The sequence below is a fragment of the Harpia harpyja genome, chromosome 1 (assembly GCF_026419915.1).
Source record: "Harpia harpyja isolate bHarHar1 chromosome 1, bHarHar1 primary haplotype, whole genome shotgun sequence".
NCBI classification, from domain to species: Eukaryota; Metazoa; Chordata; class Aves; order Accipitriformes; family Accipitridae; genus Harpia; species Harpia harpyja.
Genome location: NC_068940.1, coordinates 95580529 through 95601723, shown reverse-complemented (window position 1 = coordinate 95601723; position 21195 = coordinate 95580529).

Sequence of the window (21195 nt, the reverse complement as noted above, 5' to 3'; positions counted from 1 at the left end):
GGAATCATACGTGATCTGGTTAAAGGTCACCAAGGAAAGATGTAGGGTGTTTATAGGGGTCTGATGAGTACTCAGAGAGCAGGAGGAAAACTTAATTGTGGATTTTCCTGCATTGTACGGTTAGCAAGGTGGGCTTTCTACTGAGGGACTGCTGCTACCCAAGTTGAGCTTAGACTGCCAGGAGTCAGAGAATTCGTGTTAATTTATTCAAAAGGAGAGGATAAACAGGGCTGGGGGTTATAGATCCTTCTCCATGTGGAGGGTCCACTGAGAGGGTATGTCAAATGGGTGTGATAGCAAAGTAAAAAGCAGATTATCCCCGTTGTGAGAAGGGACAATCAAAATTCCTTGGAATTGGGATATGTGTGATGCAGTAAATGATTTAGGGATTTTAAGGACTAGTCTCTCTGGTCTGATATAAAATTAGCTCAAATTAGATAATGACTGCTTACCTTAACATAAAATAAAAATAAGCCATAGAAAGAATAGATCTTTAATTAGGTTTATTCTTCTAAACAGCTGCATTAAAGCCAGTGTAGAAAATACTTTTTTCTTTCCTGTTAAAACCAACAAGCCGTAAATTTTTAATTCGAGTTCTAAGCATATGTACAAGTATTCTAAGAAGCAAATTTTAACAGCTTGTTACCACAAAGTTGCTCTGGCTTAGCAGAAGCAAATGAAGGAGAGTTATCAGAGTTTTCTTTTCAGGGCCACAGATCCTTCTCCTCCAAATCCTCAAATATGTTGGTTTCCTTATCCACGATGTATCTCACTCACATCCACATTTGGAAGACATAACCCTTGACTGTGTGCCCACCTTACACAACACTTAACAGATCTTATTGGGCAACTAAACAATTACATCATGCATATTCTACAGTGTCATTACATGCAATGCTGTCAAATATTAACTTGTCAAATGCCCTACAAAACATAGCTTCACGGATGTCTTTCAAGGACACTTGCTGCTACAACTTCCTTATTATCTACTTTACAAACCTTTCCAACACAACTCATTAATTCATTACAAGGTTAACTGAAACAACATGATTTTTCTTGTGCTTTAATAGAAGATTCAATTTAATAATTTAATACAATTTATTTCATTCATAATCCCAGACACAAATGCTCCTATACCTGTTACCAAATCTAAAATATTTTCAGTAAGGCTGATCAAAATTGTTTTCTGTTTTTAGGGTCTTTATTGTAAAAAGCTTTATTAATTACAAGCAACAAATATTTTTGTATAGTCAATGTAGGAATAATACTTGACCTACAACAGACTGTGGAGGAAAACATTATAGGAGAAAGGGGATTAGAGAGATCTGGCTCTGCTGCATGAGGTCTTGTTGCTAAATGCATCAGGTGGTTTAGAGAGAGCCTACCCTTATTTCTCTGCAAGAAAATATTAAGGTAAGCATTTCTCCTTTGTATTTGTAATATGAGATACTCTGCTGGTAGTGTTCACTTTATAGACAATATAAACCTGAGGATATCTGAAATCAGTGAAGTATCATGTGCAGCAAACAGAACTAATATCATATGAAGTTCCTGGTTTTCTGCCCAGAGTTCTTCAGGTATGTGGTAACCCTGGGAATCAACATCAGCAATAAAACTTCATGAAGTAAAGCTCACGGGAATATATCCTCTATTGCTGTAAGATGGCAAAGCTCCATTTAAATCGCTACAACAAGAGAAAATTTGACCCAGGGAGTAGCAGTAACATACAATAACCCTCTCCAAGGATTCCTAGAAAAAGATTTCTATTAAAAGAATTCACAAAATAAAAAGCAAGGTTTCCTCTCAACCTCAGAAAAAAGTCTGAAAAATGAAAACCCTCTCAAAGTTAATGCTGCAGAGAACGTATTTGATCTCTGTGGCCAAGGTGGACTTGACCTATGCATTTATGGCCTGAGAGGGGGAAATTTAAAACTGAAGCAAGGAGAATGGCAATCATAGTGCATTTCTGGGGGCTATTAGTACATTCCCCTGACAGCTTCCACCAGCACTGTGTCTACGGGGACCTTGGAGCTGCTTAAATGCTCTTCCCACTCCTGTTCAAAGGATTGCTTTTAAAAGTACTCTTTAAGCTGGTAATTTATACTGTAAAGAGGGATTGAAGGCCAAAAATGCATCCACAGAATAAGAACCTGAAGCAATAATGTTATCTGACCCCTTGGTTGCCACCATTAGATGCTGTTGTTTAATGCACGGTGAGTGCTTTATTTTGGGCTGATTTGGCATTCAGCAAAGAACATTTACAATGGTTATTAACCCCGTGTTCCACACTTCCACTGCAGTAAATATTTTTGCTAGAAATTATATAATGGTAATGCTACATTGTGGATGTAAATTTTTCTTGGGAGCTGACCTCTTACTCAATTAAACAAGTGGTTGGAGGTTATTTGCATGTGCTGTTCCAAGATCATCTTCCTCTTCTAATTCTGTGTGAAAGATTGTTTCCTCTTCTACAGTGAAGGATATTAGGGAGCAGATAATTTAGATTCAAGGTCAGCGTCCTTCAAAGCAAGTAGCCTGAGCTATTGCAAGTAATCCTATGACATGCAAGGGAATTGCCTAATACCAGTAAGATTGCAAAATCAGGTCATGCCTGAACTGATGATGTTGGGAAACATGAGGTATTTCCTTCCCTTGAATGACCTTGTGGGATGTTACACACCCAACTTTAGCCAAGAATGCAACTGGGGAACTAGCATCAATTTTCAAAACTAGGCTCCCACTTAATGGTACAGACTGTGGAAAATACCACTACTTGCAGGCAGGATTAATTACTCTAAATAAAGGAGCTGTCTAGTTACTGTTCATGCCAAACAACATGACATACTCACCTGCGAATTTTCCCAGCCCAGGAGAACCACAGTAGTTAAAGTAACTCTTTGTTGTATTGCATGAGAATGTAAAAATGAGTCATGGAGCAAACTTACCGAGAAGCTCGATTAAAAAAACCCCCAAAACACAGTACATCCCATGAATGGTGATATATTAAATGCGACACAAACTGTATTAGAACCTAGTATAACCTGAGGGCTGTAATCTCAGTTTAGGTGAACTGCCCGAGCTATACTGAATATGCATCAATCCTTTGAGGTTTACAGTATCCAGCTTAATTAAAGCAAAATATTTCTGTAAGGCAGTCCATCAGGCGCTCATCATATTGCTCCAAACTGCAGAACTCAGGATCAGAGCTGTACACTTGGTACATATACAACAAATCCCAGGCCAGTTTGTATCCCTAATTTCTCAGATGGTACCCTTTAAATGTAATTTGCTAATCCAGCTGTGAAACCTGCTGGATTACCTTTGTCTCTATTCACACCCCATCTCAGTGCTCCGTGTTTTGTCCTATGTGGTGGGATTTGTGCCGTGCCGGTTTCCAGCAAGCATAGCTCTGTACTGCCCAGTAGAGCCCATGTACAGATCCCTGCAGCTAGTGCTGAATCAGTAGCAGCATAAACTTTTCTCCATGGTGCTTAGCCTGAGCTACTTAGCTTTGTTTCTACGACTCACATACTTCTTGGTAGTACAGTAGTGTGCAAAAAGCTAACTGAGAAAGCTTTCACACGGCACAACAAACAGACACAGCCTGAATGTGGAGGCAGTGTTTGATGGCAGGCTTCCCAGCTCATGTACGCCTCTCTCCCGAGCTAGAGGGAGGCTCATCCTGTGCTACCAGAACCACATTACTTAGCTTTTCCTCACAAATCTGAGGTCCGATTATTAATAAATCTACTGTGTCTCTCAAATGGCAAAGAACGTGTAGCCTAATTGTAATGCCTCCTTGCATATGGTCTAAAATGCTGAAGTGGTGAAAGGCTTACGCTTCTTTGTGTATATTTTGCAGTGCCAGGGAATTACGCTTTGCAACCAAATTGCAGCTATGCTGTGCACAAGCTGCCTGCATGCACCCTGAAGCAAGGCAGCAAGGCTTGAAAGCAGCCTTGGATCAAGATGGTGACTACTACGCACCTTCTGCATTATTGGCCCGAGGCTTGCATAGAGAACAGGCCCTCGCTTTGGTGAGATCAGGACTTCTCCCTTTGTTATTTAGAATCCAGTCCAGCAGTTCCTCCATGGTACAATTCCCATGGCTCTCCGTGACTAGTCCTTGCGCTAATTGGCCCCAATCCCTCCTCATTCAAAACTTCCACCCTATTAAGACCAAGGCTTGCTGCTTTCTTGCTGAGGTTCTGATTTTGCAACCTCTTTACATGTGGCATTCCCACTGAATTTGATACAGATAAACCTGCACTGTCTAGTCATTTCTCAGGCCCTGCACAAAGCACAGCTAAATATAGAAAACACGTACTCACAGAGGAAATGGTCTTTTTTTTAAAAAAGAGTCACCACATGTCCACACTATCAGTGCTGAATCAGAAAGTTCCTCACAGGTGCAAAAACCATGTGTCATAATAATGGTTTAGTTACTTTAAAATCCATGTAGCAGGAGTGTCAGTATAATATATATTTTTTTTACTGAGACAATTGAGAATGCAAACCTGATTTTTCACTGGAGGGGGCAAAGAAGGGCAAAAAAAAGGGAGAATGGCATTTCATTAAATTAATAGTGACTGAAATCAATAGTATCTCTTTGACTACAGAGGTTTTTTGAATGAAAGTTGCGCATTGTATTTTAGTTATATTCCATTAGAGTAGAAGAGTATTTTAGATCTGATTTTTTTAATATCACATCCTATTGTTTCAAGACTACAGCTCCAAATTTGATGCTTTTTGAAAGAATAGCATGAAATTATCTTAAAATGAAATATGAGTGTAATTACAAAGTGCTAAGCACTCTCCTAATGCACTTGTTGAATATACTATGCCAGTAGCATAAAATATGTCACAATTGATAAAATTTAGAACATGCTTCAGTAATTTCACTTAACTCTTAAGAGCAGGATAGAATAAAAGAGCTTCTGTGCACCTTTCTTGCTGCAGTTATAAATGTTTCATTGTTACTTTGGGAGACTAGATTGATCTGGAGTATTTTAATTTTCTTTGCATCAGCAATACTAGAGCAGATAGAGAATTTAGTGAAGTTAAAAATAAATGGTAATATTCTCAGATAGTGTAAATCAGCACTGAGATCAATACAGTTATGTGACTTTACATCGGATTCAAATCTGAAGACATAGGTACTAAATCACAGCACCTCCTGCCCAGTTAGCTGCTCTGCCTGTGGACAGACAAGGTCACCATTGCTTTGGCTGTGTGATAAACTATTTATTTGACTCGCCTTTGGTCCCCTTTTGTTTTGCTCACTAAATTGAGAATAGAAGCAATGCAATGATTCCCCTATAATACCCCATGAAGAAAAAGGTGAATCTAGGATTTCTTTTATTGATACATGAGGGTAGTAGAACAGCAAATGGTACAACAGCTGAGCTGGGGGGTGAAGTGCCAGAGTTTTCTGGTCAGAAGCTGATAATCAAGAGGAGCATTGCCAGGGCTGTCCTGCAAGGCACCCGCAAGAGCACCAGCTGGAAGGGGAAGCATATGATCTCTCCTGTGTCCGTAGCATGACAGTCATTTCAGAGTTTTCAAATTTACAACAGAGTTTGAAATTAAGTCTAAGGAGCCTCCTTGCCTTAACTAAGGACATCTTTTCCACACACCTTACTGCCGGTGATGCCATGTTCTCAAACCGGTGCCTGAATACGGGCGCACTGAGAAGCATGAGTAAAACCTACATTTATGCAACGGACCTGAGCAAAGCAACATCTAGATTGGATCACCAATTATTTCATTTGGGTTCTCTCCAATGTTTTCAAGCAGCATGTATTTACAAGCAATACGTTTAACAATGCAATAAACCAAAATACATATGGGCTCTTTAACATGACTATCAAAAGTCTTCACAACATGTAATTTTGTCTTTGATCACATCCAAGAAGAGGTTGTACCGTCTATCCATTGTTCAGACAGATAAAAACAAGACATCACTAAAAGACAGAGTCCATCTGAAGACACCAAAATTCTTTATAGATGCAAGTGCCATCAAATGTCATCAGCATCTTGCACATCAGGAAAACTGCAGAAGTGTAGAAAAGTTCATGCTGGACTGGACCTCTGGAAATCATCTAGTCCAATCTCCTACTGAAGGAGGCGTTAACTGCAAAATTAGATCGGGTTTCTCAGGGCATTTTCCAGCTGAGTTTTGAAAGTCTCTATGGGTGGAGATTCCCTGATTTCTTGGCAGCCAGTTCCTGTGCTTAACTATTCACATTGTAATTTTTTTTTCCTTTATATTCATGAGAAATTGCATTCTCCTTCCAAAGTCAGACAGTGTCTCAGAAGTGGAATCTAAAGCCAAAGATCTCTGCTCCAAACTTTGAAGCACAATGTCGGCCTTTAAGTTTCACCCACTTATTCCAGTATTAGTGTCAAAATTTTGTTTGTCCAAATAATCTCTTTCAGAAAAAGATCCAGTCTTTATCTGCAGACATCGAAGTTTCCCCTGCTTTCCTTGGCAAACCATTCCAACAGCTAATCATCCTCTTTCTTAAAATTGTGTGTCTTTCTTACTTCCTATTTGAATTTGTCTGACTCCCTCTTCTAACTACTGGTCTCTTTCATTTCTCCCACCTCTAAATTAAAAGGCCCTTTAGTTTTCAGCATTTGCCCATGCCCTGTGATGGTATGACTTAGAGGCATATTCTGCAATACAGGAGTGGCTACAAATGCTTTTTAACCATATGAATATAAAAGGCTTGAGGAAAACGAGCTTTGGAAAACAAGTGGTGATTTTTTACTCCTGTCTTGTTCACCTGCAAGGTGTGAGAGAAATGATGAGGGGTTTTTAGGTGCTGTAATCAAGTTTCCTTTCAGTGTGCTTTTTGTTCAATTAAACAGACTATCTTCTTTGTGTCTCTCAGGGTAAGGCATCTATCTCTGCATCCTCTCTAATTTTTCAGTTGCTGTTTTAACATATGGCTGCCAGAACTGTACAGGATCAGTTTTACTACACATCAAGGAAAAATTGTGTCCCTCCTCCCCCTCATTCCTGTTTATCAGCCAAGGATCATATAAGCCTCCTCTTTTTTCTTTCTTTTTCTTTTTTAAGCACGTCATTCCAGAGCTTATACCAAGTTGCTTGCAAACTATACGCCTGTATCTTTTACAGAGGCACTGATTTCCAGAGTATAGTCCTTTGTTGTAAATATATGGTCTGCTATCTTTATTCCTAGAAATAAGTTGTTTAATTTGGTGTATTAAAATGCATATCTGTGAAAGGGAACTTCTCCCTTTATCAGTCTGTTCTTATTGTTTGCTATTCTTTCCAGTGTTGTCCCATTCATATATTTTTCAGCAGCAGCTTTGTATTTACTCCCAGATCATCAATTGAAATGTTAAACAGCACTGGACATAATACAGACACCTGTCAAACATGACTAGAGCATTCAATTATGATTCCCCATAGATGACTATTATTTGAGACCTGCCAGTTAATTAGTGGTTAACTCATTTAAAGCATGATTTATTTGAAATTAGAGTATCTTGTGGAACTAAGTCAAAGTATATATCCATGGGCCAAAATTACCATCGAATATCAGGTAGGAACAATCATACTAAAGACTAATAATGATGAGCTTATAAATATGTATAGCCACATTATTATTATTTTGGAGTATTTAATTCTGCTGCTCTGAGAGAAATCAGTTCCCTGCTTTACTTCCAGATGATTGACAGTTCGAGGGTCACACATTGGCCTGTTTCTCTTCCTAAAGGAAGAAATCTAATTTTAGTCTGAAAGAGGCTTAAAAAATCCTAGAGCAAGAAGTCATCCAGCTTTATTAACTGCTCTTTGGCTTAAAATCTTTGATGGAGAACTATGAATTTGAAGGTGTAAAAAAAGATTCTTGTAAAATGTTGATGCTTACCCAGATAGCATGTTAGATCTTAAGAGCACCATGAGTCACACAAAAAACCCCAAGTGCACTGGTTTTATCAATCAGAGTCCTTCAGGCAGCAGGAGGAAGGGGAGGGATCTCGAGCATTTGTTCTTGTGAACACACAATGTGTGGCACAAGAAATACTTCTTTTGTCTCTCCCTCCTCTAAGTACTGAAGGCAAGGAGGGGATTCCTAAAGATCAAAACTGATTTAGAAAAATATTGAAGTCTAAAGAGTCAGCAATTAACCCCCCCCAGAAACAAAATGAAGCCAAACAAAAGCATAATGAATGTATAGGCAGAACCTCCTGACATTTTACTGGTATAAGTAGATTTTCTATTTTTATTGTCACAGGGAAGAAACCAGAAATATACATCATCCCAGAGTAACGGACATGTACAAAGCTTACTGGAGTTATTGGAAGGATTACCATTGGCTTCAGATGGATTAGGCTGCTTCTGAGTGATCTGTAAAATTTCATTGATCGCTGCCTGTTACATAGAAGTTCACAGTCTGACTTCCTGCAGAAACCAAGCCATTGAATTGCACCTGTGTTCCTGACCTAGTTAACACGTTAATCTGAGTTTAGATTCTAAAACAAAACTAAAATGTTTCATGAGTCTCTTTCCTTATTTTCAGGAGCGTGGTGGTTAAAGGATTCTCTTAAGATAGGGGAGGTTTAAATTCAAATCTTACCTTTTTCTGATTTCAGAAATAGAGATTTAGGGGTTAAACAAGCATTGAGAAAATAACTGCAGCCTAGTGAGATAAAATTTCAGTCTCCCTTTCAATTATTGTTTTCTTAATTTATATAGAATGGAGCAATTCCAGTTGGATACTGAATTTCAGCACCTTTTCAGAATACTCCAAGGAGAGCGATTGCTTTTCTGAACTGTGGAACACATTGGTGCAATTTCTTGCCCCAAAGTGGGTTACTAAGATATATGAACATGGATCTCACACATACTAAGAGAGTATCACTTCTGCTGTTTGCAAGAAAAGATGAAGCTGACAGATGAAACTAATTCCAAGAGTCATTTGTAGCTGCAAATCTGAAATGAGAGGAGGTGTTTTCCTCTAACCCCAGATTTGTTTAACAACCTTTGATGGCAGAGCAGAAGTCTGAACATTTCTTTGTCATTTCCTGTTTCATTCTTCACACGAAGCACTGGCTTCTTTGAACCCCATTTTTAGGTGTCTTGCTCTGCCCATAAATTATATAGAGAGCTCTGATTTCACTAGGGAGAAGGCCACCTGAAAAATGTTCCAAACCTCGTTAGACTTTACCATTTTTCCTTCTTTAGCCTATTTTACCTTAACAATAACTCTAAAAAGATCACAGACTGAGATTCAAATGTAGTATAAATTGATGCATCTACTGAGCTACCCTGGTTCACATTAGCTGAAAATAGAACTCCAGTCTGGAAGTGACAGTCCAGTATCATATAATCAGACAATGTTGTAGGAAAATACTATGAACTAAAGCAGGGCCAACAGCCCTATAAATATTGTGTGAATTAAGTCTGTAAAGTAAATTATCCTATAAAATTAATAAAGTGTGGTTTGGTGTTGGGTTTTTTTAATGAGAATTAGATTCTCAGCAGGTCGTTGAACTGTCATGTTTGGAGATGTGCTGATTTAAGCAAGGTGAAGACATAACTGAGATTATTTTAAAAATGATTGTCCTTTCTTACCTGTTGCATCTGGGCGTGGAAATGGAGAATAAACATAACTCTCACTGAAAGGAAGAAAAATCAGTAGATGTTGAAAAAGACTCTTCACGTATTTTGGAGACATTTTGCTGACCATCTTTACTCCCCTTGTCTCATTTACCTCGTGTTTTCACATTCTTCTCAAAGGAAATAAAAAGATATACTTTTACGGTACTTATGAAAGAGTTTAGAAGCATGTTCTTTTACTCTTCTTGCCTAAATTTCAACCTTTAAAATTGACAATATGTTGCAAGTCCACATCTGGGAGGAGAAAATGTAATTTCCTAAGGGTGAGTTTGTCAATGGCAGGGCCAACTCAGCAAAAGCTGAGTCACTTTTATCAAATGAGTCTGGCATCAAGTTAAGGAAAAATAACATGTGGAGACAGAAAGGTATGCAGTATGTATTTTTACTCACCCATACACTAATTGCCCATTGTCCTAATCATGCCTATGGTCAGCTGACTCATTTGATCCACCAGCAAAAATAAAATATTGTGAAACAACTAAGGTGCCACATAATGACTCTTTTAATATCTTCAGCAACTTGAATTCTCAAATAGGAAATTTTTTGCTTTTTTGTTTAAGTCAATATTAATCTTCCTATTTATTTTAAATCTACTTTTCTTGTAAAAGTCAATGACAGAGAGCTATGGAGCTTAAAATATAATGTATGTATATGTATATATACGTATGTATACATTCAGGCAGACAGATAGTCCTTACATCATTGACTATCCAAGAGTGAGATTTTTGAGGAAAATGTGTTAGGAGTGAGTATAAGGAAGGACCTGAACATCTACAAAGCTGTGTGTTGGAGTTTTAGGTGACTGACCTCAGAGCGGCATCCAAACCCTGGCTTTTGAAAATATGTTGCCTGCATCATGTATAGGCAGACTTAGGACCTTCATACTGAAACCCAAACCAGTCACCTACAGCTGGCATCCTCAGCGGGCGGCTGCTCGAAAGCAGCCAGAGCTGCCCTGCTGCCAGTCCTGCCCGAACTCCTCCCCGGGGGGGTGCCTGGCAGTGGGGGTCAGCCTCAGCCTCAGCCTCCAGGGCTGGTGGGCTGAGCACAGAGCTCCTGCGTGTGGGCAATGCACCTCCTGCTCCTCAAAGAAAGCCCGGATTTGTATTCGTAGGCAGCTTAGTCTTCCTGTGTGTGAGAGAGGTTCTGAGACTCCTATAGTGATGGCACGTTGCAGAGGATCTGCGTGGACTACCATTTAGCTCAATGCAAAGCTCCCAGGTATTTTTCAAGTATAATGCTTTGGCAGCTGTGTCTTCCCCAGAAAGCAATATAAGCCTGTTTATTGTATGTGTGGCCCAAGTTCAACCTTCGAATTGATGAAGATGGCAGATGTTACACAGGCGGGTGGGATCACATCCTACTATCATGTCAGTTTTACATGGTTCTGACTCCACTGACTTTCATGGACATATCCCAAATTTAAACTGGCACAAGGGGAAAGAGCCCATGATATTTCTAAGGAGCCGATGTCCTTACAAACTCAGTTGTATGCTCGTCTGACATATTCACATATGTATTCTGATGGTTAGATTTAATACTGAAGTTCTCGCTTTAGTTTAGAAAATATATGTCTGTCCCTCCTTTAGCCTATAGGTCTATCAGCTGTGACTGACAAAATGTTTTTTCTTGCCAGAAATATAGGCTTCTGTGTGCAGCTATTTCTCCTAACAATGCAAAAAAGAAATCTGGGTCACTTCAGTCATTTCCTTCCATTGATAGTTAAGTGTGAGTTATTGCTATTGAATGTATTCTAAAAACATGGATTTAAATTTTTTCTGCATCTCAGAAGCAAATAAACAAAAAAAGGATCCTTAGTCAAAACAGTTAAGAAATTCTTTGTTAACCAAAACTTAAATTTGCCATGAATTTTTTGTGGAAACACACTGCTGCTGATTTTATGTTAATACAGCATTTTCACACAAAGCACTTTCCCCAAAATACCTGTTTTAAGGAGAGTCATGGTTCCCTGTACAGCAAAAAGAGCAGGGGGAAGAAGAATTCTTTAATGTATTTACAAGCTATTTCAAACCTAATAAATTGAAGAAAAGGGTTAGTGACAAGAGTGAACTTTGAATTCTAGTTGCTCCTGCTGTTCCAGTTAGATTCCTTGCCACTTGCTTTTGCTGAACCAGCATTTCTAGAAAGCTGGACCAGATTCAGCACAGTGGGGCACAGGTAGTCTAATTTAATTCCCTCATTCCTTAGCAGGTCTGACTGTTTGACAGTCTTTGTTTTCAAGCCTTAACAACAAATATACACCTTCTGTGCAATTCTTTCTTAAGCTGTGGCTTGTCATTAGGAATCCACAGTGAAGAAGTTGGGACTGACAAAATCACCAGGAAACGCTGATGCAATAGTGGTGCAGATGATGATACACTATGGTACAGTAATGTTAATCTGGAAAAGCATGTATGCATCTGTCAGAGTGGGAAATGTCCACCCGCCGTAGCTGTGAAAGCAAATGCAGGTGAAGCGATGGGGGAGAGGGGCAGTGGGTTCCTGCAAGTCATCATCCCCCACTGCCACGGCCACAGGGAGAGCTGCTGAGCCTGCCCCGCTGCAGCAGCAGCCCTCCACGCCCAAAGCTTGTCCTCCTGCCAACTGCTCCCACGTAGAAGCGCGACCACCACCAAATGCTGTTTTCAGGGACACCACTCCCCCAGTCTTCCCTGCGCTGAGGATGAGGAGGGAGCCACCTTCCACACTGCGCTTCTACCTTCATGTCCCACAGGACCCCCATTTCCACAATATTCCTACCGCCCCGAGATTTTATCGAAAGCAAAATTATTTCGCCAAAGTAAGAACTTAAGTCTTGGCTAATATTTCACTAGTTGCACAGCCTGAAATCATAAACAGTCATAATTTCCATTTGAAGAAGTGGCAGACTGGAAAAGGTGAAAGATAGCAGGGCAAAACCCTGAGGACAGATATTTCCTACTCTTCCTTTCTGAGGAATTAAGAAAGGAGGAGGGAGGAAGAAAGATAACTAGAGAAAAAATATACATATAGTCTGCATTTAAATCTTGAATTTAGAAGTGAAGAATATCATGTTTAAAAGTATTATTTGACACTTTTTATGACCCCTCTTCTCTTCTCTTCCTTCCTCCAACACTCCCTCCCCCATGTCAGCTCAATCTCTTTGTGTGTGTGTAATAATAGATATCCCAGCAAGGTACCATCTTTGTTAGCTTGCTTCTGAAGCTCTTCTAAGCTGCTGTTTTCAGTGGAAAACTCTGCAGCTTTATGATATGATAGCTTTCAATATCACTCCCCTGAATGATTCATATAATGATTGCGGCTACTTGCAGGCAAATAGAACTCATCCATTATGCCCTCAAGAATTGCACGACAAACCCTACTGACACTAAAGACACATGTCACTCTGTATCCCATATGCTGTTTGACTCACTCACATTTTGGACTGACTTCTGAGCAGTGATTCAGCTAAGTCCTGCCCAGCTTTCCATGCTGATAACATAGGAAAAAATGAGAAAGCAGCAACATTAGACTCATTGTATTCTCTCAAAGCCAAGAAAAAGCCTCACTGTTTTCCTGTTGCGGTTTTGTTGACACTTCCTTGTTGTGTCCATAGTATTGGAATATGCTCATTATTCACAGCCTCGATGACTGGTTTTAAACACACTTTCCTCAAAAGTAAATTAAGTGATAGTGAAATTTTCAGCACATGCAGCTCTCTCCCAGGGTGCTGAGTTTATTGTTCTGATTCTTGAGAGGCTTCTGTAGATTGAAGCCGGCGGCAAATGTACGCTGGTGATACGGAAAATGAGACACAGGAAAAGTGTTTGCTTGGCAGGAAGATCATCCTGAAGGATGACAGGATCACCAGAGCTGCCCTCCCTCCCCAAGGGCAGAAGCCCCCACATTCAACAGCTGGGAGGAAGCCAGTGTCCCTCACCGCTGCTGAAATCGCATCCGCGTAACTTCTCGGCATAAAAAGATTTGCTCCTTTGAAACTGAACAACCTCCAGTGGCCTTCTATTGTCTCAGATTCATCCACCTTGAACATGATTACTTAATTATATCCCAAACTGGGCAGACTCAGATCTCATTTATGACATGATCCTTTTGGTGTATAATAGTCTTAACAAGCCTTAATTTTCCACTCTGTCTTCCTGTCATAGTTACTTACCACTGCTAAGAATAATGAGATAAAAATGTTAGGTGGAACAGCAGAAAGGAAAAAAAGTCAGTTCAGAGCAATGTTCGCGTGGACTTCCCACAGAGGAATACTTAATGACGTTCCTTAGGCACTTCTAAGGACTCAGGTCCTCCTCTGGACTTTAGGCAAAGAAGGACCACGTTATCAGATTTTGGGGGTGTTTTTGCTTTAATATCATTTTTCCAGACATTGCCAGCCTGAAAGATATGACTTATACCTTCTGGCCCATGAAATCAAGGAAACTCTACCGATTTACTCTAGTAAAGGATTTTATTTGCATACACTTGCCTCAGCGTGACCAATTCACACCATTTTATAGTATGACCTAGAGTATCTATTGCCTCTTTTATTGTTTAGTTTCTTAACTTTCATTTTTAAAACAGAAGTTTCTGACTTTCATTGTAAAGGATATAACGAAAACATGTTCTGAATGCACCCTGCTGGATCCAACATACAGAATTTAAATAATAAAAAAAAAAGTGTCATATTACCATTATTTTAATTTTAAGGCAATCTTGCACTTAGTGATTTATTTTTTTTTTAAGACCTGGTTCCTAACTTGTGGAAGCTTGGATCTATGATTCATTAAATACAACCATCAACAATTTCAATGTTGACGTGCTTAGGTTACTCACATTCCCACAAAGTGTTAAATTCAAAAGAAGTTGGAAAGTTGGCTTTATTTTTTGCCTTTAATGTTTTTTTTTATTTTTTGCATCTGTTTCACTAGCACAGACTGTTTGATTTTGTTCAGTGTTTTCAGCTGGTTTCATCTTACACCCTAGTTTAAGGCTGATATATTATTATCAGTCCCACAGATGACTCTGGAAGGACACTGTTTTATTGGAATGTAACAGCATATAGAAAATAAAAATCCTAGACAAGAAAATCTGTTTCCATTTATGTGTCTGTGTGTGCATATGTATATAAATTGCAACAAAAAACCCGAAGCTTCTTGGGCTCCTTATAGTCTGTCATTATTTTTTCTTTGTTAATGCCTTTCTATTAAGAACTTAATTTCACCCTTAAAATGTAAGCTCATCCTTACATGTCATGGATTGAAAGGACACAGTAAAGCATATGGGGGACCAGGGGGGTACTGCCTCTTCTTTTTCTGGTAAGGGATACCTTGGCAGGCACAAAGCTAAGGGTCTCTCACCAAATGCTGAAAAAAGCCAAGTGTTACAGTATGAAGGGTGAAGATTTTGTCTCTTAGCACATTTGCTCTGATTTGTGTTTTCAAACACCAATATTACAGAGCTACATCCTTCCTGAAACTTGACCCACTCTCCCCACTCATGTTTATTACCTTCAGGGTCCTGCTGCACCCTGGACCTTGGCTGCACAGCCCCAGGAGGCATGAGGACATCTCCTTTTGGGGCTCCACATCCCTTATCAGGGATGGTCCCTGTCCTCCGTGGTGCTCAAAAGAAGTCCTGTAAGGTTTTTGATGTCTCAGGGGACGGGAGGTGAGGGCCAGAAGGCTGTTTGCATGGACCTTATTTCAGACTCGAGGCTTAAATCTGCTTCGCATTAAACTATCTGCACACACAAATATTCGCCTGAGCAGACTTTGGGTGCTACCCTTTGTGCCAAAAGGAGCCGTATCCCACAGCTCTTTATTCTTTTATGAATCTTCTCTCTCCTGGCCAAACACATTAGTCTTTTATGACCTCATCGTTATCCCAAGATACTTAATGTCTAATGAAAAAGATATTTTTTAATATTGAATTACACAGTTACATTTGTTTGGTGACTAGCAGTTTTAGCCTCTCAGACAGATATTCAAACTGTAGTGCATAATCTGCTTGGACAAATGAAAGAATACACACTCTATTTTTTTTTTTATTTATTTTTTTTAGGTTGCCCATTATAGTTAAGATAAATAATGTCCTGTCACAGAACACAGAGACCAGAGTCTGGGTAGATCCCATCTGTGTAAGTGCTGGAAACCTTATTGCAGCAATCTCCTTTAGTCAGCTTCTTTGTTGAGTGTCACCATGTAATTTTTACCTACAGGCACCAGGGCTGGTTTTGCCCTGTGAAGCATCTGTGGTCTGGACTTTGGGGATGGAAATGAGAAGAAGCTACAGAGGACTTCACAGGCGCTGGGTAAACACGGCATCTCTTTGTCTCTTTGCTGCCCTTTCCCTTTGCTAGTGGAGCGGGGGCCAGCCGGCAGCACACGTATAGCGGGAAGCACAGCACTATAGATTTCACCTGCAGTGCCTTGTTATACAGATCCACTGTGGCGTTCAATGCCTCTCTCTTCTGCTTGATTAAAGATAATAAGGGACAAGTCACTGACAACCCTTTGAGGCAGGGTGGTTTCTGGAGATAACTAGGCGATGGATTTGTATCGTCATATTTATATTTAGGATTTGATTAGTTTTTGCTTTATAATTCTAGCGACATTTTTAGTTTAGCTTATTGAGCATTAGAGCAACCCTCTCTCCAGTGACCAGTCTAATACCTCCAAAGCCCCACAAGGGGCTGTTGGGACACTAAAGACCATCAATCCTTATGAATAATGCATCTATTTCCTACTGAGGCTCAAATCCCATTAATACTATAACATTATTACATCTCTTATTTACTCTTATTCTATCTGTGGGATTAAAGATTAATTCCTAACAATTTTTTCAAATTAAGAAGAAATCTCAGTAGGTCCAAAGCATTTCACATAGAATATACCAAAGTTATTGCCAGAAGAAGGTTGTTAGAAATAGAAAACAAAATCATGAAATGATAAGAAGTATCTCAATCATGTGAGGCGGGGATGGGCTTTACAAGGTCCCACCTAAAAATGCTCACTGAAATGCAATTAAACCCAGTGTTCTGCATGGTGATTTCTTATCCTGGTGTCCAGAATGAGTCCATCTGTGACAGGCAGCAGGACTGAATGGAATTACAGTAAAATATCAACAGCATTATCTGTCTGACCAGGAGAAGGAAAACTGCTGAGATCATCAGAACGGTTTGCAAAACTACTTTCTCTCTCTTTGGATGTGGGTAATTCCAAATGTGCCGTGGTCTAATTAGGCAGAACCTGGATGGAGGAGCCTCTCTCCCTGTAGGTTCACCATGTAAGATCTCAGCCTCCTCTACACGTCTGACTACTACTGCTAACTTCTACTGCTGATGAATAATTAATTACAGTGAGGATCTATTAAAATCCAGTTGCCCTCAATGTCCTCTTCATAGTTAGCAAAAACAAATAAAGGAAAACCCAGAAGACTGAGTAACTTGCCTAGCAAAGCTTGGAAATGAACAATAGTCTTTGACTATCACTGCATGTTCAAAGATAAATCTTATAAATGAAATAACATACAGTCAGGTGAAGTACATAAAATTCAGAAAAATACAGCTTTGCATGCATAACTAGATTTTTGATATATTCAGTATCAAATCCAAAAGGTAGCATGTTACAGGAAAAATATATTACTGTATCCAGTGCAGATCTGCTACCTTCCTGAATTATTACTGAGGTGTTTGTTATGTTACAGAATTCAGCAAATACATTGCCTTCCCCAGCCCTGTTAGATCATAATTTGCCTTTGTCCAGAACTGACCACACACTCTGCTTCTGAAATGCACAGAGGCAATAAAAAGAATATGGAGGTTTAGCAAGTGAGGCACTGAGGGACTAATATTCAGCAATGCTAATTCCAGCTAAATTTATATTGTATTGAAAGAAAGTGCTGTTAAAGAACAGCTTGGCTTACATCAAGACATGTGGTTACCAGATTACTTTCTATCTCCGCTCAAAAACATTTAGAGAATTTCTCATTAAAATTATTTAAAGTGAAACAAGTCAAATAAATCTACTTAAGCGTGTTGTTGCATTGCCTCATTTGTGCTGAAAAAATGTTGCTTGTTTTTTACATTCTATTTTAACTGTACATATGAGGCTTTACTCGCCCATTAACAAAATACATCACCTCCCAATTGCTTTCTATACCTCCTTAAATGTTAAACATAAACACATATACCATCTGTTTCCTATCATGACACCAATCCAAAATGGCTGCACTAGACACCTCCGCATAATAGATCATCTTAAAACACCTTAGCGGCTTTGCTTTATGGAGTTATTTTTCCTGTGACAAATTATAAACCTATATTTCAAGAACATGACCAATCTGTAGCCTCAATTGCAAATTCTGAATAGTTTCTCTTTATTTTAACAAAATGTGCTGGCTTGTATCTGATGCAGCACTTTTCTTAAAGCCATAGGCCACCTTTGTTGCTATGGTATCCTACAAATCCAGTTAATTTCTTCAGTTAATAATTTCTCAGCTAATAATTTGTGAAGCATTCAGATTGAAAACATTACAGTCCAATATAGTCACTGCTATAACTTACAAAATTATTACATGGCTGTTGTGTAACCGAAACTGCAGAACAAATTACAAGGTTTATCACCAGTCTGCAATCAAAAATAAATCTCAGAAAAAAATCACATTTCTGTTAAAAAAACCCAGCTTTGCAATGCTTGCACTTGTAAACTCCAGCTATCAAATGTTCAATGGGAAATGGACAAAATATAGTCATAAATGTCATTGAATGAAAATTTGGTTCTGAATGGATTTCAAATGTACTTCCTCCTCAGGTTCAGCTCTATGAAAAAATGACTGTGTCTGGAGCAAGTTGAATTCAGTGAGGAATTTCTCCTTGACTTAAATGAGCTTTTGACCAAGGCTTCACAATATTAATGCATGAACCTGCAAACCCTTATTTCCCAGGGTAGCTCCAATGAATCCTAGACTGATTAAACCTCTGTAGACCTATGTGCAAAAGCAATACTCTGCCTGCTCATTCTCCCTTATATGTAAGAGCTCAAATGGTTATGAGACAGTATTGCTACAGGTTTGATCAAAAATAAATGCCATATATCTAGGGACCATGAATAAGGGATGAAACAGCCAGTGTAGAGGTAAAAGAGCTAAAGGGAAAAAACATAAAGATACTATTGCTTGGACTGTATAATCTCAGCAAAGTTTCTTGCCATGTCAGAGGCTTTATTTCAGAAGTACTTGTTAATGCCTCATGGCTACACAATCCCATGGGATGAAGCGAAAGCAAGCAGATTTCTGTGGGGGTACGAGCTGCTCGGTAACCTCTTGTCACCAGAAATAAAGAACTGGAGTATTGGTGGTGTTGCCTGCTCTACAAACCAGCGCTACCTGAGGAAGCAAAGCTGGAAAAGCTTGAGAAAGTAGTATTGCAGATTTCCTATCCGAGCCATTTTGTCTCCAAGGAACTTTTGGAAAATGGAGGAACAAGGAGGAAATACAGAACCTTTTATGCTTTAAAAGGCAGAAGGGAAACCTTCTTTACCTGCGTGTGACCCCCCACCCCACTCTTGTGCAGTTAGAACTCCCCTTACTGTTTCAGTCTACCTTAACTCTTCTCTCCAGACAAGGCTAAGGAGACCTCCAATGGATGGACCATAGAGCTTTCCTCTTATTAGAGGTTGTCTCTCCCTGGTGTGTGAATATGTAAGATCACGTACTCTTTTGGTGCTGCATAAATAACACTCAGCTACTTTTTGAAACAATCACCACAGTGTTTTTCATTCTCCTTGTTTGTAATTTTGCTGCGGCTATTTGTGCGATTTACAGAGGTTGGTTTTATTCCTCAGAGCTTTCAGTGCAATTAAGGACAATAAAGAGTGAATGCTCAAATAGTTGAGAAGAATGGAAGAGGTAAAAGATGGACACAAAGGCAGAGGTACCATGAATGATGCCTAAAGAGGAAGGAATAAAATACAGCTTGTATTCAGCATGTTCTAGCAGGCACAACACTTCTAGATTCAGTTTGTGACAAATCATAATATGGTTTATTCTAAACAATACAAACGTCCAGTTTAAGAAAATAGCAATCACTTGTCTATTGCGAACTTCAAAGTCATGCTGTATTTACAATACATGGTTGTTCAAGTAAGTTGGTAAACTGTGATACGCCCTACTTGCACTGACCACTTCTATGCCAGGATTTTTCACACCCAAAAGGAAAAAAAACTCCAAACACCCAAACAGGTTCTGTTTGGGGATTTTAACTGTTTCATCCTGACCTTTGCATGCACATATGTGTGACGAAGTGCACAAACATGCCATATCTAACCTTTGCAGCAAGAAGCTAACATGTTGGCTCACAGGCTCTGTCCTCATTTTCACCTTGTTAACCCCGGTTGAAGTTGTTGGAACTTGCTGAGGCTACTAATCCAGGTCCGTACCTTAGCAACCTGACTTCTTCACCCTCAAATTCACATCCCTTCCCATCTGCTCTGCATTTCAAAATCTGGAATTAAGCAAGCCTGCAGTAGATGTGCATGTTGAAATGCACTAACCCTGAAACAGCTATTGCTTTCTGCTTTGTAGTTTCCTTGTTGCCCCACAGCTTGTCACTAGCTTTTTTTTTTTCCTGAGTAGCGCTGTTTTTTCAGTGCAATCTCTCTGAGAAAAAAAAAGGGGGTGGGAGCTCAATAACACCCTTAATAATGGAGTTATCAGGCCTTTTTTTTTTAAAAAAGGTACAGTAAGACACAGCCCTAGATGACACACGCCCAATAAACAGGCAAAAATTTGCCAATCCTTTTTCTGTATTACACACCCATTGAACATTTTGGGTGGAGAACCTCCAAGGTCAAGCTCAGTTCTTTAAAAATATTTCCATTTCTACATTGTATACAGATGAGGAGGCAAAATGTCACAATCCCTAAACCTCAGTAGCCTTTTCTATTTCTATTGCAACTGTAACTAACTTTCCCAGAAGACATCTGTGTTTCATTGTGCGAGATATTGTACCAGCACTAAAATTTAATATATCCCTCCCATTGCAGATCACAAATTTGCTTAAGTTGCCATTTCTTCCTTGCCTATATAGAGGCATATTGACTACTTACCAGCCCGCTGCAGGGCTAACTGAGGTAGGTGGCAAGGGTCTCTCCTTTACTTCTACTTCTGCCTCAATCTGTATTTATTGATTCAGTTCTTCTCTGCATCATTTTTAGACCATTTCTTATCTAAAACCATGAAACATTCAATTACTGTGAACTGAATTCATGTGTTCAAAGTTCTCAGCGTATAACTTTGCAATTTCTGCCAACTCTTTTACTCGATGTCTAAAGGATCTTTAACACCAGCGTGAGTGAAGCAGAAGCCACAAGGCAACATTAAACAAGTTCTGCATGTGTCCCAAGCCAGCGTACATGCCAGGCATGCTTTGAAGAGCCATTGCTTTGAAAAAATGCAGTTCAGAGGCTTGCGTTTGGCTGGTTGAAGGTCACCACCAGCATGTGGGTCAGGTCAGCCCTACAGCAGACTCAGATCTGTGCGTCTGGGCCAGGCAGATCTCA